Source organism: Gymnodraco acuticeps, unplaced genomic scaffold (assembly GCF_902827175.1).
Source record: "Gymnodraco acuticeps unplaced genomic scaffold, fGymAcu1.1, whole genome shotgun sequence".
NCBI lineage: Eukaryota > Metazoa > Chordata > Actinopteri > Perciformes > Bathydraconidae > Gymnodraco > Gymnodraco acuticeps.
In genome coordinates, this window is record NW_022991303.1 from 19,781 (window position 1) to 29,575 (window position 9,795).

The following is a 9,795-nucleotide window of genomic DNA, read 5'->3' on the forward strand; positions in this document are numbered from 1 at the left end:
GGTTTGACTGTTTATAAAAGATATAGTATAAAACATCAGCCAATTCAGAAACAGGTTTATCACCAGGTAGGTTGACACACACGAGGAATTTGACTTAGTGTGTTGGTGATAGAAAACTATTTGAAGAAAACTATAATAACATTAACGTATTTACATTGAATATGATTGAAAACGTAGAAAATATAATTGGAACAAAATATGTGCAATAATGTGCTACTGCGTTTAGATACCTTAAATCCAACTTATTTATACAAGTGTTTCTCTTATTTCTGCAATTTAGGGACAATAGACCCAATTTGCACAAAATTTAAACCTTATATTTGAGTAAAGAAAAGGCAAAAAGGTTGATTATTTTGACTTTAGCTTGAGGAAAAGAGTGGACAGATAATCACATACTGGTAAATGCCAAAGTTCAGTCAGAAATCCAATCAAAATGTACCAATTATAGACCAACGATACTTCAATGGAAGTAGTGATCATCCATTTGTCATTCAAAGAACGTATGGAACCATCCATGTTGTTTTTGTGCTGATTAGATGAAAGAACCCCTAATTCTGACATACGAAAACATTGGAAAATAGGTCATATTCGACCCAAGCACGACTGGAAAGTTAAATTCTCTGTGTTTTCCGTTCAGCCTGAGGAAGACGTGGGGTTGCGGGACGGTGCACACGGAGAAGGAGCGAGCGGCGTACGAAGTGATGCGGGAGGAGCACCGGCGTCTGGGCCCGGTGAGTTACGGAGAGCTCAACGTTCTGGGGCTGCTCATCCTGATGGTGGCGCTGTGGTTCACACGAGACCCGCGCTTCATGGACGGCTGGGCGACGCACGTCTTCAACGCCAAGGCCGAGTGAGTACCAACAAACTAACACACCAGTATATGTCCTGTGATTTAGAAAGGCCGGGCTAGAGATGCAACAAAAAAAGTTTGCAGATATTTTTGAGTTGTTTAAAGGTCTCCTATAGAGAACCGCAGTGACGCATCCTAAAACCCGCAAGTAAACTCCTTCCGGTTCCTTCGTCAAAAACCAACGCAATTTCTCCATAGGATTTTGGAAAATAGCTGGAAATAAGGTCTGTGGTTGAAACACGTTTAAGAGACGGATCACGTTTTGTTCAGCCGGATAATATCCACATGTCTACCCTACTTTTATCATTTTCGAATCATAAATCTAGTCGCCAGAAGCAAAATGCTAACGTTATGCTATAAACGAACTACAGCAGGGTCGCTGCTTCAACGTCACGCAACTTTAGATCCATATTCAAAACTACAGATTCAAAATGGTACAAGTTGAAGCATTTGTTTGAACACTTTGCAGGAGGCAGGTACTTGCTTTCAAGCAGAACAGGGCAAACAAACTTAGAGGAGTGTTTACGTGTTCGCAGTGGCGTTTTTATATGTACAGAAGTGGTGGGGCACAAAAAACTTAGATGTCTATATATAAGCTTCTGCAGTGAGGTTCATGGCTGGTGAGGCTCTGACTCTTCAGGTTTACAAATATTATATTTTGACCTAAATCAAAATATAATATTATTTTCAAAAGCTTTTTTAGTCTGATGCTTCAATTAATTTTAAACAGACAGTTCAACAAAAGGATACCCAAAACATGTAATTTTATCATTTAAATATTGAATTGTTCTCTCTTAGCAAAATCCCATTTTCAATAAAATTGCAGTCTTACCTTGACTTGAAGATGAAGTCCATGCTATCCTTCTGGACAAACATCTCTATTACTTTTTTGTAAAAGTCCTCCTTATCTTCTTGTAGTTTCAAAAGTCTATCATAAATCTAATCGATAGATTTATGATTAGAAAATGATAAAAGTAGGGTAGACATGTGGCTATTATCCGGCTGAACAAAATGTGCATTTATCTAACAGCTACGTTTCCCACAGATCTTATTTTGAGCTATTATCTCAAATCCTGTGGAGAAATCTCATTGCTTTTTTGTGGAGGGAAGCCATGCGCAGCTTACTTCCTGGTTTTAGGACGCCTCACTGCAGCTCTCTGGTCTCCTCTTCACACACCACACTTTTCGCGGCACACGTACTTACAGCCAATCAGCTCTGAATTATGTGAGAGGACGTATGGTGGGGATGGCAGCTCTATGCCCCTATGGTCATTATTTTTTTGCCACACATTAAATCGGAAAATACTCTGAGCATGCGCAGTGTCGTTTTTACAGTCACCGTTCACTTAGACAGTGAGAGGGAGGGGCATGATCGCGTCTTGTCCCACATGGCTCTAAACAGCTCAATGGGCACACACTGTAGACACTAATTAGAAGAACACAGACTAAAACAGCAATGAGACGAATCAGACGACTAAACATGATCTTAAAATATTTTTTTTTTTTTTTTTTTTTTAATATATAAGTTTTTTTTTAATCATTATTTTTAATACTTTCTGCTGAAACTAGGTGGGGCTGTACCCCTAATGACCAGTCGCCACTGCGTGTTCGGTGTAATGACGTACAACGGCCTCCACGACCTCTGTAGTCATATTCAGCCACTTGGTAACAACCATCGTTTTTCAGACACGTAAACTCTTCAAAAATCACCAGTGGGGTCACTGCTGATGTATTTAATGTCGTAGAACAAAACGTGATCTGTCTCTTCAATGTGTCTCAACCACAGACCTTAGTTCCAGATATTTTCCAAAATCCTAGGGAGAAATCCCATTGCTTTTGACGAAGGAACCGGAAGTGGTAAAAATGATAACTTACTTCCGGGTTTTAGGAGGCGTCACTGCGGTTCTCTATTATACTATTTTTCATCGTGATATGGTGGGGGTTACCTTGGCTGCTGATTGGCTAATGGTTACACAAGACAAAACATCGTTATGACATCATAAAGTGGCCAAAATCTGATCAGCTCATTTTCAGACAGGTTTTGATAGAAATTGATCAAAAAGAGAGAGAATCTTTGTTCCTGAAACTTTCAGAGTCTCTTTCTACAGAGGGGACACATGTTGATGTAGAAGAGACATGAAGAAGAGGGGACACATGTTGATGTAGAAGAGACATGAAGAAGAGGGGACACATGTTGATGTAGAAGAGACATGAAGAAGAGGGGACACATGTTGATGTAGAAGAGACAAGAAGAAGAGAGGACACATGTTGATGTAGAAGAGACATGAAGAAGAGGGGACACGTGTTGATGTAGAAGAGACATGAAGAAGAGCGGACACATGTTGATGTAGAAGAGACATGAAGAAGAGGGGACACATGTTGATGTAGAAGAGACATGAAGAAGAGGGGACACATGTTGATGTAGAAGAGACATGAAGAAGAGGGGACACATGTTGATGTAGAAGAGACATGAAGAAGAGGGGACACATGTTGATGTAGAAGAGACATGAAGAAGAGGGGACACATGTTGATGAAGAAGAGACATGAAGAAGAGGGGACACATGTTGATGTAGAAGAGACATGAAGAAGAGGGGACACATGTTGATGTAGAAGAGACATGAAGAAGAGAGGACACATGTTGTAGAAGAGACATGGAGAAGAGGGGACACATGTTGATGTAGAAGAGACATGAAGAAGAGGGGACACATGTTGATGTAGAAGAGACATGAAGAAGAGGGGACATATGTTGATGTAGAAGAGACATGAAGAAGAGGGGACACATGTTGTAGAAGAGACATGGAGAAGAGGGGACACATGTTGATGTAGAAGAGACATGAAGAAGAGGGGACACATGTTGATGTAGAAGAGACATGAAGAAGAGGGGACACATGTTGATGTAGAAGAGACATGAAGAAGAGGGGACACATGTTGATGTAGAAGAGACATGAAGAAGAGGGGACACATGTTGATGTAGAAGAGACATGAAGAAGAGGGGACACATGTTGATGTAGAAGAGACATGAAGAAGAGGGGACACATGTTGATGTAGAAGAGACATGAAGAAGAGGGGACACATGTTGATTGTAGAAGAGACATGAGGAAGAGGGGGACACATGTTGATGTAGAAGAGACATGGAGAAGAGGGGACACATGTTGATGTAGAAGAGACATGAAGAAGAGGGGACACATGTTGATGTAGAAGAGACATGAGGAAGAGGGGACACATGTTGATGTAGAAGAGACATGGAGAAGAGGGGACACATGTTGATAGAGGAGACATGAAGAAGAGGGGACACATGTTGATGTAGAAGAGACATGAAGAAGAGGGGACACATGTTGATGTAGAAGAGACATGAAGAAGAGAGGGGACACATGTTGATGTAGAAGAGACATGAAGAAGAGGGGGACACATGTTGATGTAGAAGAGACATGAAGAAGAGGGGACACATGTTTGATGTAGAAGAGACATGAGGAAGAGGGGACACATGTTGAATGTAGAAGAGACATGGAGAAGAGGGGACACATGTTGATGTAGAAGAGACATGAAGAAGAGGGGACACATGTTGATGTAGAAAGAGCATGAAGAAGAGGGGACACATGTTGATGTAGAAGAGACATGAAGAAGAGGGGACACATGTTGATAGAGGAGACATGAAGAAGAGGGGACACATGTTGATGTAGAAGAGACATGAAGAAGTTGATTTTGCACAACAGGTGACCTTTAAAGTCAGGACTGTTAAACTTAATGTCGAGTGACAGACATCGTTAGTTATAAACGGGTTTGGGGAGTAACGGATTAAACAGGAGCAGGATTACACAAAAAGGCGACTGTACAGTTTCATAAATAAAGACCTTATCAAACCCTTTGTAGTCATTTCACGTACGAGGGGACACATGTTTATGTATAAAATACATGAAAAAGTGGATTTAGGTGACCTTCAAGACTTCATCAAGTAACCGTATAATACAAACTTTGACTACTATCTAACAGACATGAAAGAGATGGGGCGACCTGAAGCCGTGTGTGTGTGTGTGTGTGTGTGTGTGTGTGTGTGTGTGTGTGTGTGTGTGTGTGTGTGTGTGTGTGTGTGTGTGTGTGTGTGTGGTGTGTGTGTGTGTGTGTATGTGTATGTGTGTGTGTGTGTGTGTGTGTGTGTGTGTGGTGTGTGTGTGTGTGTGTGTGTGTCGCTGCCTCGGGGCAAAATCCCAAACACACAGGAACCCGAGGCGAAGAACAAACAGAGGAAACGTGTCCCGAGTCCAAACTGAAAACCCTTTTCACTGACCTGCAAACAGACTGCAGGTCACCAAGAGCATGAAGAAGCCCTTTCACCCAGAAACACAGAGAACAGGGGCCGGACTGAGACTAGAGACCGGTCCTGAGACTAGAGACCTGTCCTGAGTCTAGAGACCAGTGTCCTGAGACTAGAGACCAGATCTGAGACTAGAGACCGGTCCTTAGACTAAAGACCGGTCCTGAGACTAGAGACCGGTCCTGAGACTAGAGACCGGTCCTGAGACTAAAGACCTGTCCTGAGACTAGAGACCGGTCCTGAGACTAGAGACCGGACCGGTCCTGAGACTAGAGACCGGTCCTGAGACTAGAGACCGGTCCTGAGACTAGAGACCGGTCCTGAGACTAAAGACCGGTTCTGAGACTAGAGACCGGTACTGAGACTAAAGACCGGTCCTGAGACTAGAGACCGGTCCTGAGACTAGAGACCGGTCCTGAGACTAAAGACCGGTCCTGAGACTAGAGACCGGTCCTGAGACTAGAGACCGGTCCTGAGACTAAAGACCGGTCCTGAGACTAGAGACCGGTCCTGAGACTAGAGTCCGGTCCTGAGACTAGAGACCGGTCCTGAGACTAGAGTCCGGTCCTGACTAGAGACCGGTCCTGAGACTAGAGTCCGGTCCTGACTAGAGTCCGGTCCTGAGACTAGAGACCGGTCCTGAGACTAGAGACCGGTCCTGAGACTAGAGTCCGGTCCTGAGACTAGAGACCGGTCCTGAGACTAGAGGAACCGGTCCTGAGACTAGAGTCCGGTCCTGAGACTAGAGACCGGTCCTGAGACTAGAGACCGCGTCCTGAGACTTAGAGACCGTCCTGAGACTAGAGAGACCGGTCCTGAGACTAGAGTCCGGTCCTGAGACTAGAGACCGGTCCTGAGACTAGAGAACCGGTCCTGAGACTAGAGTCCGGTCCTGAGACTAGAGTCCGGTCGCTGAGGACTAGAGACCGGTCCTGAGACTAGAGACCGGTCCTGAGACTAGAGTCCGGTCCTGAGACTAGAGTCCGGTCCTGAGACTAGAGACCGGTCCTGAGACTAGAGACCGGTCCTGAGACTAGAGTCCGGTCCTGAGACAGCTTCCAAATCAGGAAAAAGTAGGAAGACGATGTCACCGATCTTCTCTCTGTGTTCAGAACTCTGATTGGTTGTCAATGAGGCCGACAGCAGCCAATCAGAGAGTTCGAGACACAGAAAGTATATTGTGACCTCTTTAGTGTTTTCTAGAGTTGTAAACCGCGTCATATCACGTCAGACATTGATCTGTTTGTCCTGACGGATATTTTTGACCAACCAAAGAAAACAAAACACTGAATTTCTCGGAAGGGACGGAAACAAAAAAAACAGGAAGTTAATCATTCTTTAATTTTACTTCCTGATACATCTTCTAAAATCTGCTTGATTCATGTTTTCAGTTCAGGGTTTTTGGAGGGAATATTAACCCTTTTTAAATGTTCTCAAAGTATTGTAAAACAAACAAAGGCAGCAGGTGATCTCTGGGGGGGGGGGGGGGGGGGGGGGGGTCACCCTTGGACCTGTAGTACAGACGCAGGATTTCAACATGTCACCTGATTGCACTGACGAAACCCAAACTCCACCTTTTACCTCCATCCTGTAACTGGAAGTACTGAGAGGAGCACTTGATAGTCAACTTCAACGTCAAACACTAGATTGAGTTAGTGTAACATTCACACTTTCAGCTGAGGAAAAACAACTAATACTTTTGGTAAAATTTCATCCTTGCACTTTCCATATAACGCTGAAACTTTTACACGTGATATAATACTCTTTGTGAAGTGCAAACAAAGTGTTAATGAAATCTAATGCAAACATTAAATGTGGTTTTATGAAATTGTGATGTGTAGATCCAAGAAAAGACTCCACATCCTAATGAATCAACTAATCTCTAGATGAAGTGTTCTGATTGGGGGACCAGGATGATGCCTAATGCCCCCAGGTATCTTGTGTTTTGCACTGATGCTGAATACGACGAGTCTCTGTAAACAAAGCACAGACAAAAAGAGCGATTGATTGTAAAAGGATAAACCAGAATGTGGTTCATCCTCAATATGTCAGTCCTCTTCATGTTATACTCACTGCACACGAAGCTTATTGACTAAGGGGATTTCTGAATGAGAGGTTGAAGGAAACACACAACGGTTCTGGAGATGTGCCCAGTTCTTTTTGGGTGCAAACATGGTGAAGTGCATGGAGTACAAAGTGTTGAAAGTCATTCATGAGCTGAGCGCTGACGCAGGAGATCTGAGAGGACAGACGGGAGGGCTACGGGACACACACACACCACCTGGCAGTGCTGCTTCACACTTTATTCATCCTGGTTGGAAGCATCGTTGCAACAGAAGGTTTTTCCCTTTCTGTGCCAACGATCACATACATGACAGACTTTCTGCTTTGGGTCTCAAGCACACTGCATTCACACCATCATTACAGTCAGTGTGCCTTTCCCCAAGGTACAGATGTTATCCTAAAGGTTCACCCCAATAGATTAAATACATTAATAAATGGTTTAAATGATGGATGAATGTCTCTGTCGGCAGGTTCGTGACGGATGCGACGGTCGCTCTGTTTGTCGCTGTTTTGTTGTTCGTTCTCCCTCCCAGCCGCCCTCGATTCCTCTGCTTCAGGAGGAGCTCCGACACAGGTAACACACCACACACACACACAGAGAGAGAGAGAGCTCCTCTGTATTGTATTGAGAGAGAGAGGTGACATTTCTTTAGTGATGTAAACACCTTTTGTCCAGTAGCGTGGCGTGGGAAAAAAATGAGGGGAAGCCAATAATACGTCCTTTCTTTTGGGTCGGGGGTGTGGTGGTCAATGTGATAACGTAACCAGATGAGTGATTACAGCACCCGGTATCATTTTACACACATTTGTATCAGATGCAGGATTTACACACGCCTGTTATCTAACCGACAGGTCCGCACGCACTCTCCAGCCGAACCTCTAATAAGCATTCATTCACAAACTAAATCAGGAGACCTTTAACGTTTTACGTCCGATTCGCTCCTTTGTTCCTCACTATACACAGCTCCAGTTTGGGCATCGGCCTGTCATCAGATTGTATTTGTTGTTGCTGCTGTAGCGGAAGTTTAGTACAATTATTTTTTTATGAAATCCTCCAAATCTCCACCCTCCATAATTGCACTTGCTTCAGTTGCTTGCTACTTTCTAACGGCGGTGAGAGTGATGCAGTGGCGCTATCTATCTTCTATCGATTAGATTTATGATTCAAAAATTATAAAAGTAGGGTAGACATAATAATAATAATGGCTTTGATTTATATAGCGCCTTTCAGGGACGCAAGGTCGCTTTACAAGTAATTAGTGGATATTATCCGACCTTAACAAAACATGCATTTATCTAACAGGTTGGTTTTTCCACTGACCTTATTTCGAGCTATTTTCCAAAATCCTATGGAGAAATCCCATTGCTTTCTGTGGAGGGAAACCGAGCGCAGCTTACTTCCGGGTTTTAGGACGCGTCACTGCAACACTAAATTGATGTGATTTGATTGGATTGTGAGGCAAGGGGAGCCAGCGTCGCCTCTGCTTCCCCTTGGCATGGCCCTGACTATCACGGTTGGCAGAGGCATCACGTGAGCCTTGTCTGATTGGTCAAATCCCTCCATTTTTTTTTCACGAAGGGAAGCCAATTTCTGCTGGCCTCGTCTCGCAACAGAGAGTGCAATCTACTGTTTCACCATAACTGTAGAGGGGCGCTGTTTCACTCTTTGTAAAATACTCAATGAGAATGGGGGAGAGACGGGCCGGCAAGCAACACACAACAAGGAGAATTACCTAAACTAAACGAAGTTGTTTTAATTTATTTATTAAAATTATAACTACAATCCGAAAAAACAGGGAAGCCTGGCTTCCCTTGGCCTCCAGGAGAAAACGCCACTGCTTTTGTTTTATCCAATCAGAGTCTGCGGTGCGCCAAGGCCCCGCCCCCGCGCTGCTCACCTGGCAGGTGACTCAGAAGAAGATGCCGTGGAAACATCGTGCTGCTGCTGGGAGGCGGCTTCGCTCTCGCCAAAGGCAGCGAGGTCAGACTTTATTCAGGACACTGCAGAAATTGGGATATTTAGGAACGAAACCAGAAAAAGTTGGAAAATGTTATTAATTTGCATTTCCGTGCAATGTTGGGACATTCCTGGAAATGTGGCATCATTTTGGGAAGTTTAAGATATTTGTGACATTCTTTGAAGGTTCAAACATTTTAGGAAAGCTTTTTAAAACGTAAAACACATTTTTAAACACTTAAAAAAGTTGTAACGTCAAAGGAAACTTTGCACTTGGTTCAAGTTAAATCATATTCAGAAAGTTGGGATATAGTTTTGGAAGTTAATTAACTTTTGGCACGATATGACCGTTCTGGAAGTTTACATTTCCTTTGGAGACATTTGAAAATGATTGCAAAGTTAGGACTTTTTCGGGAATTCTTTTTTTTTTCTTTGGAAAGTCAATATATTTACAGAAAGAACACTTACATTTGCACAAGCAAAAAGATTTGGAAAGTAAAAAGTTAGGAAATTAGGAATTATTTTAAATTGTAAATGTCTTTTAACTTTGGAGTGTGTGTGTATGTGTGTGTGTGTGTGTGTGTGTGTGTGTGTGTGTGTGTGGTGTGTGTG

General features: G+C 43.3%; 1 pseudogene; it reads left to right on the plus strand.

Annotated features, from left to right (window-relative positions):
• The window catches only part of LOC117562407, a 29,506-nt pseudogene extending 19,731 nt beyond the window's left edge, over positions 1-9,775 (plus strand).
• The last annotated feature ends 20 nt before the right edge of the window (positions 9,776-9,795 follow it).